We start from the raw sequence: 27,006 nt of genomic DNA on the forward strand, positions 1-27,006 counted from the left end.
ACTAGTGAATAACAAGCCTGGATAATTTCTTACTATGGAAAGCAATATTCATTAAGGCATCCTTCTTCCCAGAAGAGGCCTGTGAGTAGGGCTTTGAAGGGCAGAGGCCTTTGCAAAGGCTATCACAAGTGGATATCAAATAGGGGAGCAAGGGGAAGAAGCCAGGGACATTCTGTATATGTTCAATAAGGCAGGTGAGCTGGGCCTAAAAGGAGAACTAGAAATGTAGGTTTATTCCAAAGAGGAGAGTTTTTTCTTAGGGCCTGCACTCTACACAGGCACGGAGATGTTGAAATGTTTGAGGTCAAAGACTCTCATAATTACTTCTACAGTTCAAATATACAATTATGTATTAAATATTATCTTCTGCATTTTCCAGATTATATTTTAAAAATCACATCTTTTCATATACTAAACAGTTATATTTTCATCGTCATAGTTAGGTGTGATGAAATTGAAACCATCTGCAATTTGTTTCTTCTTCTACTTCGTTTTCTCATCCAATAACTATTTATTCTGTTCCTATTGCTATTATTAATCTTGGCAGTATTTCTTTGAAACACCTTCAGCATAGAAATTATGTGGCAATAATTTGAAGCCTGAGATACAACTGAGTCAATTAAGGAAACATTCATACCCCAGTTTTAACCAGACCGTCTCTATCTACCTAATTCAAGCATACTTGTATTTTGAAATATGTGAAATTACAAGTACTTGCTTTTATGTGTATTGTTCTGCTATTATTTTTCTCATTCTTACCATTCTTGTAGAGTACAAATTATGAATAAGTGATCATGTGGAATAAGATCTGGCTATGTTTATGCTAATAAATTTGGGTTTAATCATCCCATCATACCAAGAAAGGCTTTTGGTATGAGAAATAGATTTAAGATCCACAAATTGCATTTTTTGCACACATCACAGATTCTAGTCCTAGTGATAAAATTCAGCTTCTGATAAAGAAGGTCGGAGAGCTTTTGGGAATATATTAAACTTGGTCAGCTATCTCAGGTGCCAGAAGAAGTACCTACTACATGTTTGATTTGGCAAACAGGGAGTCACCCTCTTTTTAAAAATGACCATGGTATGTTATGTGCATATTCGAGTCTGCCAAATAAAATCCATTAATTTGTATAATCAACTTTTTAAAGTAGAAGATAATTTAAGGCACTGTAGCTTACATTCTGTATGGGTTGGTGCCTTTCAACACAGTGATCATGAATCCTACCAAACTTTTAGCCATTTGAGTAAATGTGTCTTCTTTACATTAAAAGATTTCTTATATCCTTGTCTTCAGATGAAAAAAAAAAGCCAGGTAGAAAACAAGAAAGTAATTTCTCAGATTTCAGAACTTGAGCTGGAGATTTTTGTTTTGATACACAGAAGAGCAAAGACAGAAAGTGCCAGGAAAGAACAGGCAGGGCCCTAAGAATGACGGTGCAAAAAGCACTCCTGTTGACGAGCTCAGAAAGTGCAAGGCACAATACACACATTAGCATTTTAGCTAGAATAGGCAGCTATTATCCAAACGTTGAGAAGAACCCTCCACTGGCCTTTCTAGTATTTATTTCTGAGCACAAAAGTAGGCATGAGGAGAGAGAAGACATGACAGTTTCCATCTTTTACACAGTAACAGAAGAATACAATGTCCACTTCTGAAGAATTATTTTTCTCCTTTGGAAAGGTCGTGCTTCCTTTCATGTTTCTTGGCTCTAGGCTGATGTCTGCACATCTGCTGTAATGTTTGTTTCTCCCAACTGCATGAAGTAACGTTCATAGGAAAAAAGTTTTGTTTTAATAGAAAAGGGCATGTTAGTTGGATGGGTGTTTTGGGTTTGGTACGGGGAGCTCAGAAGCACAGCCAAGGACAAGGAAGGGGAGGTGGAGAAAGGTGAGACACAGGGCACTGTGATATCACTGGAGCAGAAAAGCCACTGCCGGCTCTTCTTCAGCACAGTAGGGCAGCTGCAGGTGGAAAATAATCTGCGATACATTTGAAAATGACAAAAGTAAGAAATAATAAAATAATAAATAATGTAATAATAAAAAATAATAAATAATAGAATTCTAAGCGTGTAAAGATGAATGTTTGGAGAGAAGGGAATGCTTCTTACTCTGCATTGATTATTACACACTGTATATGTGTAGTGAATTACCATACGATACTCCACAAAGATGAACAAATACAACGTCTGAACTACAAAGGAGAGGGGATTCTAATTGAGGGTCTGTTGGTCACATCCAAAAAAGGAGAGAGAAAGAGAGACAGAGGGGCAGAGACAGAAACAGAGAAAGACACAGAGAGAGAGATAGAGAGAGAGACAGAGACAGAGCGAGAGCGACAGAGACAGAGACAGAGACAGAGAGACAGACAGACTCTGGTCTGAATGTGTCTTCCAAAATTTACATTGTAGTTTAATCACCAATGTGTTGGTATTAAAAGACAGGGCCTTTCTGATAAGATTTGGTGGTGAGGGTGCAGCCCCCTTCGAAAGGATTAGGCCCCTTATAAAAGGGCTGGAGGGCATGGGCTCCTTCTCCTCTGCCCTTTTCCCATCAAAGGAAACGTTTTTCTCCTCTGGAGCACACACCATTCCAGATGTCCTCCTCAAAGCAGAGGCAGCAGCTCACAATATACACTGAACCTGCTAGTATCTTTATTTTGCACTTCCCAGCCTTAAAGATTGTGTGGAAATAAATTTCTATCATTTACAAATTACCCAGTCTCAAGCATTTTGTTATAGCAGATCAAATGGACTATGATGGTAATTTTATCTTCGACCAAATTATTATGACAAAGTGTGGAAAAGTGGACTTGTCACCCAGTGTCTTATATTTATTTTGTTCTTGTTTCCCTGTATACCCACTTGATCCTGCCCTATCGTATGTTATTCTGCTTATTGTGTTTGCCTGTTTTTCTATTAACTTTTTCTGAGGGTCAGAACTAAGCATTTTTTGGTGACATCACAAAATCAGACAGACTTACTGCAGTCAAAATCCTTGAAAAAGAAAAATAAAGCAGACTGGGCCAAGATATTCATTCCTGGCAATGACGGATAATTATATCCAGAAGAATTTTGCAATTTGGAGAAGATTCACCATTTTTTTAAGCAGCTCTGAATTTAATCAACCATGTACACAAACAGTTTCTCTTATGATACTTAGATGTGGTAGAAGTGGCATAATTTGGAAGTATTAATACTATTAATTTTCCTTTTATTACCGAGAATTGGACCCAGTGCCTTGAACATGTGAGAGAAGCACCCTACCACTGAGTTACACACCCCTACCCTCTCCAACAGGATTTTGATAAAAAAATTTCACTCAACTAGCTAACTGTTTCAAATAAGACACTTGATAGAAAACCAAGGCTCCTTGGGGAATTATCTCTAGCAGAAATGTGATTGTAGAAGGATTCCTATTAAAGGAAGAAACAGCTACACTTTACCTGTCAGGGATTCCTTTAAGTCTACATATGCAAAGTCAAAGCTAATACTAGTTTTTAAACACAGAGTTCCCTGGGTTCATTTACAATCTGACATCTTTCTATTTCTGCTGTGTTTGATCCAAGAGAGCAAAAATGCATGTGATTCCCTAGAGGGGGAAATATATACATATAATGTGACAGAGCTATTGTTTGTAACTAGTAGAGATTGTAAAATAAAGCAAACATTTTTTTTTAAACTCTCAACACCTCTTGCCAGGCTGAGATAAAACGGGAGATCCAAGGGGCTAGGCTGGAGATATTAAAAGAAGTCTGGATTTGGATTCAGAAAGAGTTAAGTTTGAATCTAATCTTTATCATTGTCTGAGTCTCCAAGATGTATGCTGATTGAAATAAGAAACTTCAGCACCTGAAGAGCTGGAGTGATGCATGGAAACAATGTATAAGATAGCCTTACTGTGTGGCCAGAATTGAATTTGGTTTTCACCAAAATAACACACATGGTTAGTTAAATGGAAATAATACTGACTGTACAATACATAAAATTAAAGTTATAATTTGACATTAAAATCATTGTGATTATGTAAAGTATATCTAATTCATGGGCATAAAAATATATCTTAAGGAAAAATAGCTAAAATGTATTGGAAATATTTTACCTGCTAGGTCCAAAAATATTTACATGGATTAACCCAATCATCTATAGTAAGTTCAATTAGATTTCAAATATTATCTTCACCCTGCAGCTATGGTAGCTAAGACTCAGAGGGGTTAAGTAACTGACCCAAGGTTACACAAGCAGCAGTGGTATTGCTAAACAGATCTTAGGCTGGTTCTAGAGCCTGTTCACGTCCTTACAGTACTATATTGCCTACATCTTCTTTAAATTGGTAACAATCTTAAAGCAAAAGTAGCTCTATGAGATGTCAATTCAGTGAGACATATGATCCTTACCTTCGTGCATATCTAGGTAAAAACAAACAACCCCGCCCCCCCCCAAAAAAAGAAAAATGCTGAAATAATTCTAGTCATTGGGTTTCTCATTGTTAAAACATTTTAGCACAGTTTTTATATATTCTAGATAATAGAGGTGAGATTATTAGAAGAGAGAGTGTTAGAATGGTCAAAAATAGCTGTCAGCCATGCATCCATCCATCCATCCATCATCCATCTGTCATTCATCCATCCATCCATCCATTCATTCTCCCTTCCCTTCCCCTTCCTTCCTTCCTTCCTTCCTGGTTGTAGTAAAGCAATTCAGAGCAAAATTTTAAAGTTAGGCAGTCTTAACTCTACTTTTACCACTTACTACCTGAGCAAGCTTGAGGAAATAAGGTTACCTGATTGAATACCCTGAAGTGTAAATTTTTTAAAAAAATTATTCAATGGAGATGTTATGAGAATTAAATTGACTGACATTTGTAGAGTTCTCAGCACCACATCTAGTACAAAATTAATTCTCAGCAATGATGGTCCTCAGTATTAACATTAAGAAAAATTTTATGAAATAGGTATTGAGTGGTAGTTATATTCTGAAGATTCAAAAATGAATGACACACTTCTTTCACTCTAGAAGATTCCAGTTCCCTAGTAGGTACATATATAAGTGCAGTATATGGTTTAGGGATACAGGAATTAGGAATAATAATAATAATAATTTGTTGAAATTTTCTAAAGTGTCCTATACTGAGATAAGTAGTTCTTGTTTAATTATAGATAATAAGAACTGTTATCATCCCCCCTTACAAATGAGACAAGAGAAGTTTACTTAACCTTAACCTAAGTTAGTTTTAACAGAAAAACAAAGAAGGCAGTATTTAAGTTGAGTCTTAAAACACAGTCAAGCATTTTTGAGTAGAGAGATAATAAAGAGTACTCAGGAAGCAAAAACAGGTAATAAAAATGACAAAAAGAAATCAAACCATGGGGTCCAGTCACAGAAATTCAGGTGATTCAGGGTTCCTTCAGCAAGTACTGAGGGTCTATTACATGTGCCAGGGACTTTGGTAGATACCCCAAGTGCAGGGATATGAAACACAGATTATAATTCCTGACCGGGTTGACCTTACCTATTAGCTTGTAGGGAAATATCCAAAATAAAACTAAAAACACACAAAATAAGATGCCCTTAAATATAAAAAGTATGCAGTGAAATATAAAAAAGAAGTTATCGGTGCCACTGAGAATAATGAAGGAAAGGAGAGGTCAGGTTGTGGTGAGAATAGAGAGATTTTCTCATTTCAAATGGGCAGTCAGGAAAGGGAGAACCAAGAAGAAGCTACTGCATCATGCTCTGCAGGAAGAGGGCTGTGAGCCTTCGGAAAATGTGGGGAGAAGTCTGCCAGGCGGAAGACGGACATCTGAAAACCGAAGAAGGGAGACTGTTTGGGTGCCTGAGGAACAAACAGGAAGTCACCGGATGTAGCATCATAGAGGACAGTGGTGACCTTAACAACAAAACCTGACCAGATAGAATGCGTGGAGCGAGAAAAACTGGAAACAGTGTACATCAGTAACTTCGAAGAAAGGAATACAAAAAGGGTGTGTGTGTGTGTGTGTGTGTGTGTGTGTGTGTGTGTGTCAAATGAGGTGCAGTTTCTCTTCAGTAGAGGATAGAGATTTTTAAAACGCCAACACAGAAGAGTCAGAGGAGAGTTCCACTGCCAAATCTCTGAGCAACTCGATGAGCAGGGCTCTGGTTCCTAAGCATGGCCAGAGCGCGGCACTATGACTGTATGTGGGCGGCGGGCGTGAGCATGAGTGAGGCCAAATAGCTCGGCTACAGAGTAGACTGCAGTTTTACCAAGGGTCTTCCATTGGTGAAGGATCTTCCATATGAAGGCACAGTAGTTTACATGGCCTCTTACAAATGAAGATCTTCAAAAGGTTTCGGGAACAGGAATGAAATGTTCCAAAGAGCTACAGGAGGAGAGTGACACCTGTGCTGAACTCAGAAGCCTTTACGGGACGTGAATAAATGAGATGGTAAAGGAAGCAACATTCTAGGCAAGCGGGTCAACAGCACTGAGGCCCCGGAATGCTAATGACTGGCTTCGGCAAGCCAGTAGAAAGTAAGTCCCGGCGGAGAAGGGGCCTCTGGGGAAAGAAGGCAAAACAGGGATTATATTTGAAAGGATCTGGAATCAGCCTGTTGATCACGGCCTGACACCACGTTATCCCTGTGAACTTAGATGGGGTCCCTAATTTCTCTTTCTCTAAATATTAAAAGGTATTTAAAAATAGGTACTATGCTGTACCTCTCTCATAAAGAGAACTAGATTGCATAACACGGATGAGGTTTTACTGTATGTCTGGCACACGGTTAATTCTCACTAGGTGTTAGCCGGTATTATCTGCAGCAACTTGGGAGCTGGGTATGTACAGGACAAACGGGTCTCAGGTTTAGGGAATGTAATGGAGAGAAACATGAGTGAAAACACTATGATTTCAGGAGGGTGATTACATTATGTAAATCTAAATATCAATCCCTAATATCCAAATTCATCACGTAAAAGGCCAAGGTTTATTCTAGGATTCATCTACAGTAATCCTTTAGACAATACAAAGGTCAGACTATTTCTTTCTTCCTTTTTTTCTTTGGTACCAGAGATCGAACTCAGGTCCTTGCGCTTGCACAGCAGGCTGCGAAACCACTGAGCTAAATCCCGGCCTGGTTAGACTATTTCTTAAAGCTTAATATTTAGCAAATTTGAGCTCTTATAATTGACTCTCAGAACTTAGAAAAAGGCATCACATTTTAAATAAGCACAATGTGAATTTACACACTGCTGACAAGTTTTCATACTTTATGAATCAACACAGGTTAAAAACAAAACTCAGTGCTTCAAAAGAATGGATGATTGATAGCCCTTTCTCTGGAATGAGAATTATTTTAATATGGCAGCTGCATTACCACATGCAGGAATCCAAAAAGAACGTACCATTATATTTTAGCCTAGTATTAAAAAATCTTTACATTTTTTTCTAGAATCCACAATACAAAGATAATCTTATTTTTCCTAAAACAAGAGTAGATTGGTATTTCTGTTCCTTTACCTTAACACTCTTTCTTTAGAGTTAATGTATGTTTAGTTAATCAAATTGAAGAGTTCTTTCTTCAAGGTTTTCAGCCCAGTAGCTCCCTACCTATATATTGTTTTTCCCTGAGAAAGGGCCTCATTTATTCAGTTCTGTTTTGTGCATTAAAGATCACAGCATGTAGGTTTTTAAAAAGGAATCAGAGATTTGATTCTCTTCTGTTTGGGGTAATGTAGCTAATATCTGCAGTTAAAGCAAAAGTGGGAAAAGAGACTGATTTGGTTTTACGGTAATAATTTTAACTCTCAACATTAAGACATCTCATCAAGGAGGGGTTGAAATGTTTCTATTAAATTCATGCATAAGTATCCTTTAACGCAAAAGAACTTCAGGAATTGGATCAAAAAGTCCTAAGACCATCATATAAATGATTATATTCAAGTTACCAGGCAGTCTTTGTGTTTGATTCTTCAAATACTGAGTATCTCAAAGTGCTGAGATGTGAACACAAGTATTAATTATGTTTGCAAGATAAAGTTTATTACCAAGTTAACAAGTTCCTGGGTAGCAAGGAAAGAACTGTATCTTGTATAATGATGTTGATAGTTCACTTAAATCAATGCAAGCCCACCAGATTACTGGACAGGAAAATATGATTCATTAATTGGTCTTAAAGGATGTGATAACATGGTTCGTTTAACACATATATTTAAGAGCAAATTTCCTAATAGCAATAAGCCTATATCCTTAAAATACAAAGATGTATTATAAAAAAATTTGTTGATAGTTTAGAAAGTAGAGATAGAGGGTAGTTAATTTAATACAACTTGCAATTCAGATAATCTGGGAGACCTAAGGAGGTTTGTATTTAACATCTAAGGTTTGGTTCTTTTTAGTATCTTTTCATTTCTTTTGATAAGAACGGCTGGGACTTGCTTTTCAAATTTTCCCTTCTCTAGTCCACACTCTCATGATGTTTGATATCAGAATGACTTAAATAGGAGATGAAAGGCTTCAAGACCAGAAGACCGAAGTTTGTGACCAGGCTCCAGCCCAGTATAACTCTGGACAAATAGCTTTACATGTATAGAATAAAACTACTAGTTCTGATGCTAATGAAATACAAATGCATGCAGGATAATTGTAGGGATTACTCAAGTAACAGATGAAAAATAATTGCTAGGTGGGTATTAAGAATACCTATGGGAGACTTGCTAATGCAGATCAACATGGCCAATCAAGACAGCCAAGCTGTATTCCAGTTTTAAAAGATGGAAGGTAACAGTGGAAAAGGTAACAGTGGATGAATTCTATAGTACGTACATGACACCCCAATAGATGTTTTTAATGATGGCAGTTTATATTTATGAACAGTTGGACAGTTTAAATATTGATATGAGAATGATAGATATATCTTGTATAAAAAGGAAGAACAGATTTATGTCCACTGGAAAGTCTCCATGACATGCCAAAATTAGATATATTTGATACTCTCAGATCTACTGGCTGCAGCATCCTAAGGATGAGGGGGAAGCGAGGCAAGAGCTTCAGGTGAACTCACCTTTGGGTGCCGTGACTATGGCCATGGAAGGTATTGCACGGATGCTGTTACTGCTAATTTTGTTTCTTTTTGCAAATAAGACAAAATCGCTTGCCCAGAGCATGTTTATTTCAGGATTGTGCAGTTCTCTAATGACAGAAGGAATACAGTTTATTTTGTATCCTTTTTTTTAAAGTAATGGTAAACATCCTAGACAGGAAAGAAGCCATGCAGAAACAGAGGTACTACAGGAACAAAAAGCACTTAGTGTGTTAATTTAAGCATTGTGCGTAAACTTCATGCAGATTGAAATTCCTCAACAGCTTGCAAATGGGACATTCAAGTATTCATAAGCAGAAGTTTCTGGTGGTGCATTAGTCATAAAGACCACCAAATGTAGCTTATTATGTTTATCGTTTTCTTCTACATTCTGTCCAATCTTGAGTCATAAAGTCTAACAGTGTGGTACACATGTGCTCAGCTACATCCAAGGATATCTGCTGAAGCTGACGCCCTTGGTAGTAGACTAGCCAGAAGGACTGGGGAAGTAAAAACAGCCTGGCTTCAAATATCAGGGTTCACCTCTTGGTGGCCTACTAACCTTGGACCATTTCCTTCTGATTTCTGAAACTTAGTTTCTTCATCTGTAAATGGAGGGGACCTAACTTTGTCCTCACAGGGTACTAGTAAAAACAATGAGAAAAAAGGCATGTTACATGCTTAGGTTCAGAAGTAGTACATTTTATCAAGAGTATAATAAATAATTATGCTTATTTGCTAGCCTTTTTGATAGAGTATATGGAGGATAGAAAATAATTAATGTTTAAAAAGTAGCTGCCAAAAAGTCTTCCTCTACAAGCAGAATTCAAAAAGCAAAGGAGTAAATACAGGAGATGGAAGATGTCTAATCCTTTGGCTTCTAGCTTTTTCCTGGCAGGATCTTAAATTTGAGGGATTATTTTCATGTGTGTGTTTTCACTAAATATATGGAAATACCACTTCCTAAATTATTATACAGAAATGAGAAGGCAGGGCCAGATAAAAACTGAGCAAATGCACATGCCTGATTATTATATCCACAGCAGAAGTTATTTTAAGCATTAGTGCTTGTTTTGTGTCTGAGTAAAGATGGAGAATCAAACACGATTTTTTATAATCAAATAAAGCTTAACATTGAAGACTTCTCTTTTTACTCTGCTCCTTTTTTCCTTCAGTAAGGAATTAAATTAGAAGGAACATTTGCATTTTCACATTCGTCTTCTCTGAATATGCATGGCTGGTTAAATTTTGTCTGACACCTTCACAGAGCTTGCTCCAGTAAGCTTTCCATTACTAAATAAATTGCATCCATTCTAATTAAAGATATACAGAGACTACTACCCACATAGGAGAAGCAAAGTGCTATGAGGAGCTAGAGCTTCCATGGTAACCCTGCCAGGGATGATATAATTGATTCATATGGTCCTTCTGCCACGTATTGATTCCATGCCAACAAGCCTTGAAAAGTGTCCATCATTTCACAGAGCTATTTATAGACCAAGTCCAGCTGTGACAAATAAATGGTGATAGGGCTTACAGAGACAATTACTGCACTAAAAAGAAGGAGGAAAGAGATTTCTTGCTTTCTTGCTCACTCGGGGACTGATTACCAACAAGGTTTGAATAATTAGATAGTAAATAGATGGGTAATTTACAGAAATAAAATGAAATATTTGCATCAGATCTTTTTGAATAGGAAGCAGCTGAAGGAGAAAAACTAAAACCTGAAGTTCAGTGTTACAGGCACCACATCCCTCTCGATATTGGTACATCATTCTGCTTCGCTGCTGGATGTTAGCATCTGAGCTTATCAGCCAATGTGTGAGAAGAAAGGAAGTGATAAATTAAGGACAGGTCAAAATAAACATTCAGAAACAGAGACAAAGCTTGGCTAGCATAATCATTTCTTTTGTCCCCCTTACAGCATATTACAATTTCTCTGATTCCAACCAGAGTTTGATATATGGAAATGAGTTGATTTCTATAGACCAAACTTCTGAAATTCAGTGCCGAATATTCTTGATACAGTACTTAGTGTGACTGCTAATTTGTCAGTAGTACCCTTGCTGTTCGACCCAGAGGTGAGTTTTCGTGCGTTACAGTGTTGGTGGTGGTGGATACTTGCTTTGTAGGTAGGATGCCTCTTGCACTAAATCAAATGCATCAATATCATGATTAGACCAGGTTGTTGAGACATTCATTCCACTTCAGGCATTTACACACTTTTAAATTGCTCCTGCATTGCCACCCAGGTTACATTTAATAGCCTCCTGCCTTAGAAGCCAGTCTCTCAGTGGACTGTGAAGTTATCAGGCAGTTGATTTTAGATTGTGTCTAGTAGAATACGATCTAGATTGAGGTGTTTAAGCTCATCTTGCTTTTGAAGATTTTAAGATTTCGACCTTTCACAAACATATTTCATTCTCTGGTTAACAAAACATTAGTGTTCTATTTTTAATGTGTTTTTCCCCAGTATCTATTTATAGCTAAAGCCATAATAAGTTCCTTTAATAAAATGTTCCAAAAATGCATTTTTTCTTTTTTCTACACACTAGTAGATCATCAGAGCAGTGATAGGAATCTGCACTCTTTTTTCAGAAGGAAGATGGGAGTAAGGAGAGCTCATCAGTTGGTTCTAAATTCTGTGGGATGAAATTCAAGGCTCTTCCCAAAAGTTGTTCTGTGGTTTCCTGTCTTTTTCTGTTTTGGTCTGAAAGAATCATTCTCTTCATTTCATACCCATTAAAATATTACCCAATATTAAAAATTACATAAAGAAAAAGCCTCCTTTTCTCTTCAAAAGACATTTAGTCAGGCCACGGCCTCAAACCTCAGAGGCATTTTTAAAATAGTCTCAGATATCCCTCAACACAAGGGATACTTCCATTTGTACTTACAGGGAGTTAGCCTTTTTTATCTGTCTATTCTTTTATTTCTACTTGTTATGGCTAAAGTAGGAAGGGCGCGCCAGAGACTCGTATACTGAGGGCTTGATTCCCCTGGGCAACAGTGTTGAGAGCTGAGAGATGACTGGATCCTGATGGTGGCAGCTTCCTTAATGGGCTGATCCAATGATGAGCTCACAGCTGAATGTGCTGTGAGGAGCTAGGATCTGGCTGGAAGAAGCAGCTCCCTGCGAGCTTGCCCTGGAAAGGTATATTTTTCCCCAGCTCCTTCTCCTTCTCTTCTTCCTGCCTGTGATAAGGTGAGCAGCCTTTCTTTGCCACACCTTACTGCCATGATGTTTCTGCCTTGGAGCAGCTGAGTGTGGGCTAAAATCTCTGAAACCATCAGCTAAAATAAACTCTTCCTCTTTTAAATTGTGTGTGTCAGGTATTTTGCCCAAGCAAAATTTTGTGTAATATACTTTTTAAATTAAAATATAGGAAGGAAATGCAGAAAGCCTTCTCTATTACTTAACTGTGTCCTTGAAATTTATGAACATTATTTTCATTTATTCTCTAAAATGTAACATAACACACAGCTGGAATTAGTTTCTGTTTCTTTTCTATAGCTCAATTTCCTCCCATTTCTATTCTGTCAGTAGGTTAAAAATCTCATTAATTTATTATGTGTCTATAAAATCTATTTCTAAACTTGTATAGATACATATTTCTATGCATGAGTAATATATACTACTGTAAGAGTATATTTTATTCATATAAAATATAGTATACTGTTGGACTAAGATTTTTCATATTCTATTATTTTTGAGCTTTCTATAATTTTCTAGATTATCAAATTAGTTGATTATTTTAAATTTCTGAACAGTGTCTCAATGTATGAATTTTCTAAGACTTAGAATACTCTTGGTACTAAAATGTACCCAAATTCAACTACCTCTCACCACCTCTGTGGCTACCACCATGAACCAAGCCCACCTCATGTCTTATCTGGATTACTGAACAATCTCCCACAATTCTATATGCTTCTGCCTTGAACACTCCCAAAATCTATTTCAAATAAAACAGCCACAGGGATCTTTTGGAAATGTAAGTCTGATCATGGCACTAACCTATTCAAAATCCTCCAGTGTTTTGCTTCTCACACAATTGTTCAAACACTGCTACACATACATACAACTACTTCTAAGTCAGAGAGATTCTCTAGGGTAAATGTCTGCAATTAAAATATGGTCAGTCCAGGGATTTAGCTCAGTAGTGTCGCCACCTGCCTCGAAAGCAGTGCAAGGTCCCAAGTTCCATCCCAGGTACCCAAAACAAAACAAAACAAACAAACAAACAAACCAAGAGCCAGGGATTTAGCTCAGTGGTTTCGCCACCTACTGCCCAAGGGGAAGGACCCATGTTTGATCTCTGGTACCAAAAACAAACAAACAAAACAAACCAACAAACCAACAAACAAATATATATATATGTAATCTCCTCCATATTAATCCATATATGTAATCTCCTCCATACCTTTCTCAAATGTATATAAAAATTGTAAATCCCATTAATAATATTTAAAATGCATTTTATACCTTGACTGCACCCTAGCATATGGATTTGTCAAAAATAGATGACAAATAAATATATTTAAATCCTTCATCAGTTGAGGACAGCTCCTATGTTAACCACCCACCTTAAATCTTCTTGTGTATATCCTATGCTTGGCCTTTCTCTGTGGAAATTCTGTAAATATATTTATCAATTCACTTGCATGTTCCATATTGTAATTGTATGTTTCTGCTCTCCTCCACCCTCTCTGGGATGGTTCTTCACTGCATCCTATAATCTAAAATAAATTTTAAAAAAAGAAAATGAAAGCTTTCAATTAGGGAATCACCTATTGCCAAGTATAGGGCACTATTTTATATACACAATTTCCTCTTTGTACTTAGTTACTGTTACTTATAATACCCATTTTTCAGAAGAGAAAATTAATTGTTATCATTTTCTCATTGCAAAAGAACTAGGAAAATATAGAATCTACATCATAAAAATGGCAGACTAAAACCTAAGCATTTTCTACCACACCATGAGCCTGCTACACCTCCTCAACTGGGACCCAGGAATTGCCCTATATACCACTATGGAGTAACTTCTCAAGAAAATATTACATGAATATCACTAGATTTTATTTTACTTAGTCAATACAAGGTTCTATTTACTTTGATCAAGTTTTTAAATAGAGATAGCCTGAACAACTGGAAAAAACAGGTTTTCCTTTTAACTTTAGGCTGCATGGGTATGTGTGTGTTTCCGGGAGAGGGTGGTAGGATAACGGTGAATCTTTTAAAACTTTCAATTATAGCAAACAGCTGGCTGTGGCATGCATCCCATAGGTTCACCACACTATGTATGCTTCTAGTTCCAAGGAATAGATCACTTTTAATTTGAGGGATTTGATTGTTTGGTTTTCAAGAATGAATCAGTGAAATGCTGAGTAACATGGAGAACCTTAAAACATAATTCAGCCAAGAGGCTATGAGGGAAGAAAGACATTTTTAACTTCAATCTGCAATCATATTTTGGCTACAGATGAAGCATTTATTGCTCCCCATATTGGATAAACTTACTGTATTCATATACAATCTCTACAGCTCATTTTCTTCCCCAGTCCAGTATCTTTCCCCAACACTCACAGGTAGGCGTATTTTCATCAGCATCACAAACACATACACACACACACACACACACACACACACACACACACACAGATTGTCTTGCCAGACATATCTTTGGTTTTCACAACACTGAAAAGTCACTTGCTAAGCTTGGTGAAACGCACATATTCTCGGCTCAGCCCTGAGCCAACTCCAAGATGCAAGCCCAAGTGTGTTTGCTTTTTAAATCTGCAGGTCAAAGCTCTTGTTTACTGTTAGTGAAAGGCAGCTGCGGGTAAGATGCACAGTGTTAATTTCTACTGATGTTGGCAATGAGTTTAACTGAACAACTAAGGAGTATTCTGAACCTTCAATAATAACTAAATCTCAGCTTGAAGGAAGGTACAAATGTCATTCCTTCCAGTCATCCACTGACTGTACCGAAAACTCAGATTTAAACAATATTTCTCTGCCTTTTCCCTGTTACCCAATTAAGCTTGAAGCTTTTATTTTAGTGTTTCTTAAGATCTCTATATTTCTCCAGCAGGGAAGTAGCACAGAATGGATAATTTTCATGGCATTGCATAGACAGATAATGTATTTGTAATGATTGGCAATGACACATGCTATTTTGAGACTAAATGTATCATTCATATGCATCCATAACTCAAGCGATATGTTTTACTCAACTTTTAAAAGTGTTTGGCATTCTTGGCTTATTAGTGAAAATAGAAAAGATATTTAGTATTTTTCCGCCAAAATCCTTTCAAGTTATGTTGAGTGTTGTCACTGGAGTTGTTGGGGCTGAGAATTTAATGCCATTAATTCTAGAGACTTTTTCACATAAAATGTGAACTTTGGGAAAAATCCTGTGTCATATGTCATAGTGCTCTTCAATTGAATTGATGATTATTGTAGGTGAGTTAAAATTTGAATGTACTATGGTATATTTATTCTTGGGTTTAAAACCCAACTTGGACTTTATATTCTCCCAAATTCTGTATTTAAAACCATGTCAGTGGATGATGCAGGGGAATTGGAAGTTGGGGGTCAATCTCACTCATTTTGGAATTACTAAGAAGTAAACTGATGTTTCTACAATGCTCAGCCTTATTTGCTGTTAACAGGGATTCAGAGAGAAGCAAATGAAGGATAAATATTCAATAAGCTCTAACAATGCAGTAGTGAGCCAAAAAGAGGCCCAGTAACTCTAGTTACTAGTCTAGTAGTCAAACACCCACAAATTTAAGTGAATCCTTGAAAGAATCAAAGCACGGTGAACAAGAGAGAGGAAACTGGAGCGAACGGAGCACAGATTATTGGCATACATCTAGCAGTTTGAGGGAAGGGGAAATATCTCACAAAATCAAGCTAAGGAAATTCTTTGTAACATTGAATGAATGCAAAATGAGAAAGGCTAGAAGATTTTTTCTGACAGAGATAACAGCACATGCTTACGTTTGTAATATTTGAAATTTAAAATGAACAAAGATATTCTGCCTGAGCCAGAGCTCATGGAAAGAGATAACATTTCAGGGCAAGAGCCCAGTGAGGTAAATGAAAGGATAAAGGGCATCACTGATCATGGCGAGAGGACTATGACTTTCATTCTAAGGGCAAGGCAGACATGAAGACAGTGTGAGCAGGGCAATGATCTGAGCAGGTAATGTTAAAAGCAGATCACTCAGCTGAAAATTGAAGATAATTGTACCTTGCATTCACAACTTCAAAGGCTTACTGTAATGCTTATAATGATCGAAGAAGGTTATACGAATATATTCAAAATAAATGATAAAAGTACTGAAGATTCAGAAGAGTTAATGAATACATTCTCAGGGTAAAACTTTGAGAGTATCTCATTCAGTTCATTATACAAAAGCACACATCAATGCTCAGACTTCAGACTCCTGAACTAAAGATGGGGCATTAATTGGAATCCCAAGATTTAGTAACATAATCACAAGGAAATATATTGCCATTTAATTATTTTATTTACAGTAAAGTAAGCTGAATTCAATGTTTAAATCTTGGATCATTCAATAGTAAAAAACTTAGTTACAAATAAAATATCAACATATATCTTTGATATATTACTAAAATCTTGAAGATTATTCATCACGATACATTTATTGAATACTTCTCATGTGCCAGACATTTTGCATATATTATTGTCTGAATTGTGTCTGCAGACTGTATATGCCAGGTCCAGACACTTGTACCTATAAGTCCTACCTACTTGGGTAACTGAGACAGGAATATTGATTGAGGCAGGAATCCATGTCTACACAATATGTTGGGCTTTGTCATAAAAACAATTTATTTTTGATTGGGAGTTAGCGCCATGATCTCCATGACAGAGCACGAGTTTAATATATAGAAGTTCTTGGACTTAAACCACAGCATGAGAAGGTGTGTGTGTGTGGGGGGGGGAGACTGGCAGAGGGAGACAGAGACCACTGAAATAAATTAGCAAATAAAAAATTCATATTTTTCAAATTTAATCATCAATACTTGAGTAAGAATGTACCTATTTTTAGAGACGGGTTTAAAAACAGGATCAAGTGAAAATAACACCAGTAGGCTATTTTAACTTAATCTTACTGGTGCTTTATAAGAATACCAAATGTGGACATACAAAGAGATACCAGTGTTGTGGACCCACAGAAGAAACATCATGTAAGTTCACATGAAGGTAGACATCCACCACCCAAAGCAGAGAGGCCTCAGAAGAAATCAGACCTTCTAAAACTTTAATCATGGACTTCTAGCTTCCAGAAGTGCAATAAATTAAAATTCTGGGTTTATATCACCCAAACTGGGGTACTACGTTATAGCCTCCCTAGCAGAGGAACACACTGACAAAACTATAGATCTTTCTTCAATCAGTTCATGGTTTATTGAGGAACAGAGGTAAAGTTACAAAAAAGAGGCAATGAGTTACAATGATAAGAAAAATTTAGACTTTAAGGTACAACTAACCAAACTAATATCTAGGTTGAAAGCTAAGTAGGAGCAACACAACAAAGATAAAGATAGAAGAATGTTTCAGAGAATATATACAAGCATGTGGGGTGCAAAACCCTCAGAACATTTTGCCAACTGTGAGGGCACACATACTTTACATGCAGTCATTCAATCATATTTGCTGATTCTTTTATAAGTTTGTCTATTACACCAAGGTTAAAATATCCTCATATTTCACATGTATTAATGCAAATGTTGATTCATTATTTTCCTTGCTTCCAGTCTTGTTCCCCACTGCCCTATCTCATTGCAATAGCCAAAGGTTCTTGTAAAAACCTGATTTAAATCATTTCACTGTGTAACTTACAGAGCCTTATGGACTTCCAACATTACTTTCAATTAAGTGAAAAATTGATAAATAAGCAAGTAAGTATATGAACAAATAAATAGTGCCGGGGATTTAGCACAGTGGTTTTACCACCTGCTGTGCAAGCACAAGGACCCGAGTTTGATCCCTGGTACCAAAAAAAAAAAAAAAAAAAAGGACACCGTAGGGATGCAATCAGTAAAAAAAAAAAAACAACAAATAAATAGCACCTTACCTGCAAAGGCTGAAGTGGCCTCTCTCATGTATACTTCTCACAGCTACTTTCATTCCACCCTCCAGCTTATCCTGCCTCACCTTATCCCCAGCCACACTGGATTCCTGCTGGTCCATAAGTTCATACCACCACTATGCCCTTACCTTGGGGGCTTCATGCTTCTTTCTTTTGTCCAGAGTACTTTTCACCAAGTTTTTGCATGCCTATCTCCATGTCTTTCAAGCCTTAAGGAAAACATCACTTCCTTACAAAGGCCCTCTATAACTCATCTGTCTACAGATATGTCCCAACACCTCTCCATTATCTATTGTATCACCAACTACTTCAGTAGCACTTATTCTGTTTTAAATCATGTTTTCCATTCCAGTGCTTTCCCACCACCATTTCTCTTTTTTCTTAAATTTTAAATTAAACTCCCTGGGAGCAGAACCCTCATCTGCTTGGGTGCTGCTTTCCACAGCACGGTGTCTGCGAAACTTTGTCATATTAACTAAACACACGTTGGATACATAGTATCAACTCATGCAAGCTGTGATTGTAAATTAGTATCATCAAACTTTAATGAAAACTTTAAAATAATGAAAAGTGGAAGATTTTGAACCATTCCCCCAAACAGAGGTAAATTGCAGAGTTCAGAGAAGAGAACAAAAGAAAGAAAACCCATTCCAGATTGATATGGAATGAGTTGTAGCATGTTAAGCCTTTACGATAAGAGTGCATTGAACAGTGCCATGTGCTCACCATCACAATGAATCAAAAAAGATAGAATTGATCCAAAAGATTTGCCAACTCGTGTTCTCCTCTGACTCTGAGCAAGACACTTAGCCATATAAAGGGTACAATGAATTACACATGATAACACTGGCCAGATCGACATTGTATGTACAGTGGTAGTCTGAGAGGTAATGGAACTTTTGTTTTAAGTAGGTGAGTTCCTGGGGAGATGGTTGAGAGGAGAGATGAGAGAGATTCTAGCCAAACATAATTAACTGTATGTATCTGCAACACAATTTATCCTGATTTACCGAGTTATTCTTGAGAAAGGGTACATTTGTGCTTTCCTGAAGATGATCCCTTACCATGTATCTTCTATGCCTTAATGAAACACGGCTTCTGGGGACTTCATAGAGACAGACCTTCAGCGCTGAAGGATGGAAGTAGGAAGAAGTGGATCGAGGTTAGGCACAACACTGTTTTGGAGATTCAAAGGCAAAGCTGCTTCGAAGAGTAGTGAGGTCTGCAGAGACTGGGACACCCTGAGGCACAGATGAGGATGAATGTGACGGTAGAGATACTGAGGGAGTACAGGACTCAATGACACTGTCCTAGATAAATACGTTCATGGAAATACAGGAGCCAAGTCCTCTGATAGCTTAATCTGGAGTCTGACAAACCCCCAGCAGGAGGTAGACAGGAGCATCTGAGGATTCTCTCCAAAAGCACCTGAGGCTCTGACCTAACAGGAAATAAGAGGGACAAGATGATGACTAGGGAGTACAGTGGATAAGGATGTGGCCCCCATCCCACGATGGCTGCACTGAATCCTATCTTTTCCATTTCTCTACTAGGGTAACCTCAAGCAATTTGTTCTATTTCGCCAAGACTTGGTTTCTTCATCTCCGCAAAGGATGGATGCTAAATTTCATAGGATGGGTATGAAGATTAAGTGAATTCATATATTTAAAGCCTCTAGACAGGTTTTAGCCATACAACAGTAAGTGCTCATAAATTTTATTTATTGTCACTGCCATTGTCAGCACTATCATCAAGGCAGTACTGGACTGCTGTTGTGAAGCTTAGTGATGGTAGCAAGATGAGCAATGATTGACAGAGCCTACCAGGAACATTGCAAATCAGGAGATATAGCATTCATTTGTGGAGTGACCGAAACAGAAATCTACAGGAGAAATGCCATTATCCCAAGTGCCACTATGGAATCAAGCTTAGTTTCCAAATAATTTAGCTGATAAAGTTAGAACAAACTCATACAAGGGATTGATTAGATAATGACTTTGACAGAACCAGGGACAAACTATGGGAATTTGATAACCTAATAGACGTTAACCAAAGGAAAAATACTCATCTTTTTCTAAGACTATATTTTAGTCTGCAATGGATAGTATAAATTTTGGAGAAATGACTTTTTAATAGCAAACCTCTAGAAATAATAAAGAAGTTGACTATTAATTTTCAGAGGTGGGTGGTTTGCTAAATAATTACATTTTTCATTGTGTTCTTATATTCTTCCTCTGAATATGGAATTAGCTTTCCTCTCAGGCAATAATGGCAAGTGAAATCATTGCTGGGACAAGAATTTCCCTCCAACTAAATAGACATGAATTTCCTCAATAGTACCTGAGAGATGATCTCTGTTCAGCTGTGTTTAGTCCCAGTCACCTGACCCTGAAATTGATCTGTAACTTGGGCTACAGTTTGGTACTGTTTAGTATTCCAATCAGGTGTAGGTAGTTATGACAGACTTCACAAAATAAAGCAATTAGGGAAAGTATTCTTCATATTCTTTGTAGCTTCTGATGACAAACCACATAAGTTCCCCTGGTGAGAAACATGTTGATAAAGAAACCCATTAACTTGTTTCTTTATTCATAAACTATTTCTGAGCATTACCATTAGCCACACACTGTGTTAGGCAATGGCAAATGTAGGGTGTACTAGGAACTTCTAGTCTGAGCCTTCGTGAGTCCTACTTTCTAGACACTTCAACATAAGCAGAGGAATGAGTTTTATGCACTTTATTTCTCATTCTTCAGGTGGGACAGAAGATTGTTTTGCCAGGGTTTACTGGGCTAGGTACCATGCCAGATTCTTTACACACTATCTGAGGGGTGCTTTACTTCTGACTTCTGGCTGGTATCTTGCATCGGGGTACTGGTCATTTCTTAGCTCTCGTCAGCTTCCCAGAAAAAAGAAATTCTACACTCTTTGATTTCAAAATAATATCGGAAAGCTCATCGCCTGCACCCTACTCGTCCTCCAACACAGTCTAAACTTTGAATTTTCATTCAATGATTTACTCACCAAGAGAGAAATAACTTCCTTTTGGTATGAGATAGAGGAGGTAAACACAAAAACTGTAGTTTGGAGGCAAGAGCTGAAGATAGATTAATTCCATGCCAAGCCAAGGCCACATTATCTTTAGACAGAGGAGGAAAAGAAAGTATATCAATTGATGCTGCTACTTTCACAAGCCCTATATAGACAGCTCAGTGGGAAATAAATAATTAGTAATAGCTATTGTGTTTTTCTGTATCACTAAACCAGAAATGAGTATTCATGAAAATGTCACTCTATAGCCAAGAGAAAAATGAGGAACAATGATCAGTTTGACATTTTAAATAAGAGATATATTTTCTTTTGGTTCAATATAAGTTTCTATGCAACACACAATTATATTTTACACCAGATTTCAGGTGTGCTTAATTACTGTTATCAACCTTTTGGTTGATGTCTCCTAAAATATACTTGGCTGCTATTCTGAGACTGTCTTCAGCCTCTTTTCATGAAGCTCAGCGATCCAACCAAGAAATAATACAGCATCAAGAATAACTTGTAAAGGGGGTAAGGATTTGAAATTGCACCTTGCAAAATAGTTTCTCTCTCTGGAAAGAACAACAACATACACTCAAATTCCTGAGGTACAAGGGGAGCCAATATGAATCTTCTATTGAGGCTGATCAACTACTTTGGATTTCCTGGAACTAAAGGTTGCAGGGGACATCGGGCTGTCAGTGTTAAAATGGGAAAGTCCCCAGCAAACTATATTTGTTATGATAATTGAATAAAATAATGCTTATTAAAACCATATTATGTCTGGGATTTAGCTCAGTGGGTGCTGTGTCTGCCTCGCAAGCACAAGGTCCTGAGTTCGATCCCCAGTACCAGGGGGAGAAAAAGCATATCATAATAATATCTGGTAATTACAAGCATTCAATAAGCCAGGCACAGAAACGCAAGTACTACATTATCTCACTCAGATATGGAACTTTAAGAACCTGGTATCATAAAATTTTAGAGCAGAATAGTGGTTACCAGAGGTTGGGGTATACTGGGGTGGGGAGAAGAATGGGGAAAGGTTGACAAGCGGGTACCATATGTTAGATAGAAGCAAGAGGCTCTGGTGTGCTTTTGCACACTTGGATGGCTAAGGATAACAGTCATGTACTATACATTTCAGAAAGCCAGAGGGAAGGATTTTGAAAGTTTTCACCAGACAGAAATTAGAGATGTTTGGGGAAACATGTTTAACTTGATTTAAACATTCCACAATGTATACTTGTCCAAGACATCACTTTATGCCATTAGCTTATACAATCTTTATGTTTTAATGTCTCAGTTAAAAGTAAAATTTAAAACTGACAGCTCCTGTTCAGTGCTTAAAAGGGGCAGGTACGCTAAGCAGATAGTTTTGCAAGTGACCTCTCCACTCCTGAATGTCTCAGTTCGATATACATAACTGATCTTTTTTTTTTTTTTTTTGGTACCTGTAATCGAACTCGGGTCCTTGCACTTGCACAGCAGGCGGCGAAACCACTGAGCTAAATCCCCAGCCCTACATAACTGATCTTAGAAGATGATCAGGGGAGACAGCCACAGATATTCTTTACTTTGCAGTGAGACAGGGGGTATTTACACACAAAACCACAATAGCAGGGACGGCTGAAGCGGACTGTTTGAAAACCGAGAACAGATTCTGAGCAAGAAGAAAGTTAGTACATTAGCTGCAGACAAGCAGGCTGGATTCATTTTTAAGTTAAAATATATTTATGGTTTAGGAACACATTACATATTGCAAATAAAGTACATGTAATAATGTATAATAAAGATATATGTAATAATTATATACTGTATAACATAATTTGCTTTTTGTTTTTTGTTTTAACTGACATTTGGTTTTACTGTGCCAAGGGCATTACAGATGGTGGATCTTGTCAACACCTGCAGAGCACGCATGCCCCATCTGCCAAGGCTCCTCCCACTCCCTACACTCACATCCTGAGTGGCGGCCATGATCCCGGAAGCGACCTCACCTCAAGATTCCAAAGAGACTAGTGGTGGTGGAAGCAAAAGGAATGCAGCAAGGTCAGGGTCTCATTGTCAAAAGCTAGTCTGACACCTGCTCCCCCTCCCCGCTCCCCACTGACTCACATCCTAGGCCCTGTGCCTACCTCCAAGAAGCTGGAGGCCAGAAGACAGCGGTGTGCCCCTCCATGTCCCATGGCCAGCCTGCTGCCCCTAAACCAGAGATGCCACCTTCACAAAGCCAATGCTGTCTACGTCATGTGATTGGTTGATTTTATAAGATAAAAGTAAAGAAAAATTCAACATTGAAAGCTCAGACATTCTTGGGATACTGGGAAAAGAAATTTTTCACTTCTTCTTCCCAACTCCCTGACATAACTGTGAGGGGAGGGGCAACAAGTTGATCTGATCTCAGAAGTAAGGGTGGGCAGGATGCTTTCTTCCGAGCATCTCCTCTGGGGCTTGCCTGGCTGTCGGGTGGTCTGTGTCTGTCGCCTACCTTTGGCACCCTTGCCCGAGTCCCCTGTGGAATGCAGGGATGCTGCTGTGTGTGGGGCAACAGGGCACATCAGCTGGTGAAGGGTGGCTGCGGCAGCGATGGGGGAAGTACAGTGATGGGCCAGCCAGAAGACGGTGGGGCAGGGGGACGGGAAAGGGAAAAGGGGAAGGAGGCAAGAGGGAAGGAAAGCCAAAGAAGGTGGGGTGGCACTGGAGGGCAGGAAGGGGTATTGGGGATGGTGTCCAGGGCTCGGGTTTCCATCAACTCTTGTCTGGGGGAGGGTCTCTGTGCACTTTTTCTTCATACTGTCTAGGTATTCCTGTTGGGACACTGCCAGCACCGATGCTAGGCTCTCATCATCATCCCAGTCATTCAGACCAAAGGCAGAGGGGGACATCTGCTGAATGAGGGCCCGGCACTCCAGGGCAGGGTAGAGGGACACAAGGGGAGAGGTGGCCTGGTCAGCCCCTGCCGAGAACTGACTGCTTGTGCCTGGCGCACAGGGTGAAGGAGGTTTGGCAAGAGATGAGACAGTTCCTGGGGAAGGGGACTTGATGTCCAGCTCAGCATGCAGCTCAGGGTGCTCCTGTGAAGAAGCTGAATTCCGCTTCCGTGGAGACCGGCTAGTCCACTCCTTCAGGCCACTGGAGGCTGCTGCTGTGGCTGAACTGCATGTGGTGCTGGCTTTCCAGGGCTGGCTGGGGCCGTGGACCTGGTGGGCTTGTTTCTTCTGATCCCTGAGCCACTGTAGATAGGACTCACGAGCTACCTGCTCCTCTATGGCCTCATTCGTGGCCTCCCAGTCTGAGGCCCGTTTCTTGTCTTCTAACATTCGCTGTTCAATCCATGATTCCTCTGAAGTTTTATGGCATTCTTCATCAGGGACTGCTCGGCAAACCCCGGGTTGAATGATGGTAAGCCCAGCCCCACACCAATGGTGGCCTTGTTAAGATTCACCACTGAATTGTAGTGGATATTCCGATGATAGCTGACACGGATGGGTTCATCCTCATTTTGATGGATCCCATGGTATGTGTTGATAGGTTCCACTACAGAAGTACCTGTGCTGTACTGGTACGCCTCCACGGGATAGTTGTACATCTCCGCCATGGCCTGCATCTCAATGTGGTTTCTGTGGCAGTTGTTTTTCCGCTTCCGGTTGATGTACGTGGTGAAGTCCTCTGTGACGCAGTTGGAGAAGCAGTCAGCATTCTTCATCAGATAGCCCATACAGTGCTTTCGCACAACTTCGTGTATATCCTGGTCTCCATATTCCTGGTCCCCTACTGCCCGGAATAGACAGGCGCCATCCTCCTTTATCTGCTTGATTATGAAGCCTTTCTTGCCCAGTAGGGCTTTTTCAAACCAATGTTCCTGCTGCTCAACAGTCGCAGGGTCCATGGCCTCAATGTGTGCCGCAGCTCCTTCATATTCATCCTCACTGTTGTAGCCTGCACCGACCTCCTCAGGTTCTGGGCTGTCCCCGCCAATTGCACCAACCCCAGGAGCTTGGCGCCACCGCTTGCTACGCCCAGGACCAGAGCAGCAGCCGCCCACGCCTATGGCACCACCCACCCCCGCTGACCCCTGCAAGGAGGTGGAGAGGCCAGCTGTGGCCCAGGGCCCGCCACTGTGCCAAATGGGACGGCCAGCGCCCAGCGGTGAGGAGCACCCTGCAGCCCTGGTAGCGGGCCCTGGGATGGTGGTGAAGCCCGGGGACGGGCCCCTACGACGCCCGAATCACGACCATGATCTCCCCACACACGCCAGTGCCACCGCTGCCCACGCCCACACCCCCTCCCCACTGTGGTGGGGTGCTGGGGGCAGCAGGCCTGGGGGCGGGCGGTGGCGGCTTGTTGGCGGGGTCGCCATCGGGAGGCGGCGGCTTCTTCTTTGGGAGAATAGTCATGGCGGCACTGTCGAGGACCCCCTAGCAAACCCGTCGCTAGGCACGCCGGGAGAAAACCCGGATGGGGGCGGGGCTACAGTAGTGCGCGAAGCATGAAGGGAACAGCAAGAAAAGACCTGGATAAAGAGATCCTGGCACAGGCTCGAGAACTCTAGGCAGTACGCAGGTCACACCCAGAGGAGAAATCGGATGTGAAGTCCAATACGGAGGCACCATAGCGAGTTTGTCCTCCCCTTCTCTGAAAGTCCAGCAAGTTTATTGTTATCTCATTCCGGGATTCTGCTTCAAAGAAAACAGAACCAAAACAAGCACCTCTTCGCTCCGCCCCCTCGCAGGCTCTTGAACTACTGGGTGGGGTCCCAGGGCACTGCACATGCGCAGGGCCACAGACCCACCTCTGGCTCCGAAGTACGTGTCTGTATAACATAATTTAAAACAACTGTCTCACTTTTTATACGTCCAAGACTTCACTTTCTTGATTGTAAGATGATGTTAAAACTTTCCCTATTTCACAGGGAAGGGTTTTTCAATGACTAAACGCAATAATTGATACACATCATTTTTCATGTATAAAGTGCTGAATTTATGTATACATTGTTATCCTTTTACTTCTTAATAGTAGCTTCATTAAGATATAATCCACATATCATATAATTCATTCCATTAAAGTGAATGATATGTAGTGAATTCACTTAATATATTCAGTTGTGTACACTTTGAACATCTTTCTTGCTCCCTTTGGCAGTTGCTTTCCATTTCTCCTCAGTACATAAGGTTAGCCAACTGCTTCATAGAATTACCTTCTCAGAATATTTCACATCATATAAAAAGTGTCATAGATTTAAAAAAAAGTGTCATAGAATATGAGGTGATTTGTGGCTGACTTCATTCACTTAGCACTACATTTTCAAGGTTCAGCCGCGTTGTACCATCTATCAGTAATGCATTCCTTCTCAATGCTAACACTGCATTGTATATATGTAGTAGTGCATTATATTTATCTGTTATTACTTAATGGGGATTTATGTTGTTTCCATCCAAATAATATTGTCATGAATATTCATCGGGCAACTTTTGTGTGGACATCTGTTCTCATTTCTCTTAATGAATATCCTGGTCATGTTCCTAGGAGTGTGATTGCTGGAGAATATGTGTAAACTTTTTCTAAATAATTATACCATTTTACACTCCTGGCAGCAGTACGTGATGGTTCAAATTGCTTCATATCCTTGCCAACATTTGTTATTATCTGTTTTTATGATGCCCATCCTTGTGGGTAGGAAACAGTATCCACATGTGGTTTTACTTTTTGCTTTCCAATAGCAAGTACTACTGAGCAACTTGTCACTTGCTTATTGGTCATTTCTATATCTTCAGTGCAT

General features: G+C 39.2%; 1 protein-coding gene and 1 pseudogene across 3 annotated transcripts in view; both read right to left on the reverse strand.

Annotated features, from left to right (window-relative positions):
- Positions 1-27,006, reverse strand: part of Kcnip4 (potassium voltage-gated channel interacting protein 4) — a 1,104,843-nt gene that overhangs the window by 568,915 nt on the left and 508,922 nt on the right. The window lies entirely within an intron of this gene.
- On the reverse strand, positions 23,815-25,779 carry LOC106009591 (OTU domain-containing protein 5 pseudogene; annotated as a pseudogene).

The sequence above is a fragment of the Heterocephalus glaber genome, unplaced genomic scaffold, assembly GCF_053883595.1.
Source record: "Heterocephalus glaber isolate CG9 unplaced genomic scaffold, H.glaber_assembly_v1.0 deba00001509, whole genome shotgun sequence".
NCBI classification, from domain to species: Eukaryota; Metazoa; Chordata; class Mammalia; order Rodentia; family Bathyergidae; genus Heterocephalus; species Heterocephalus glaber.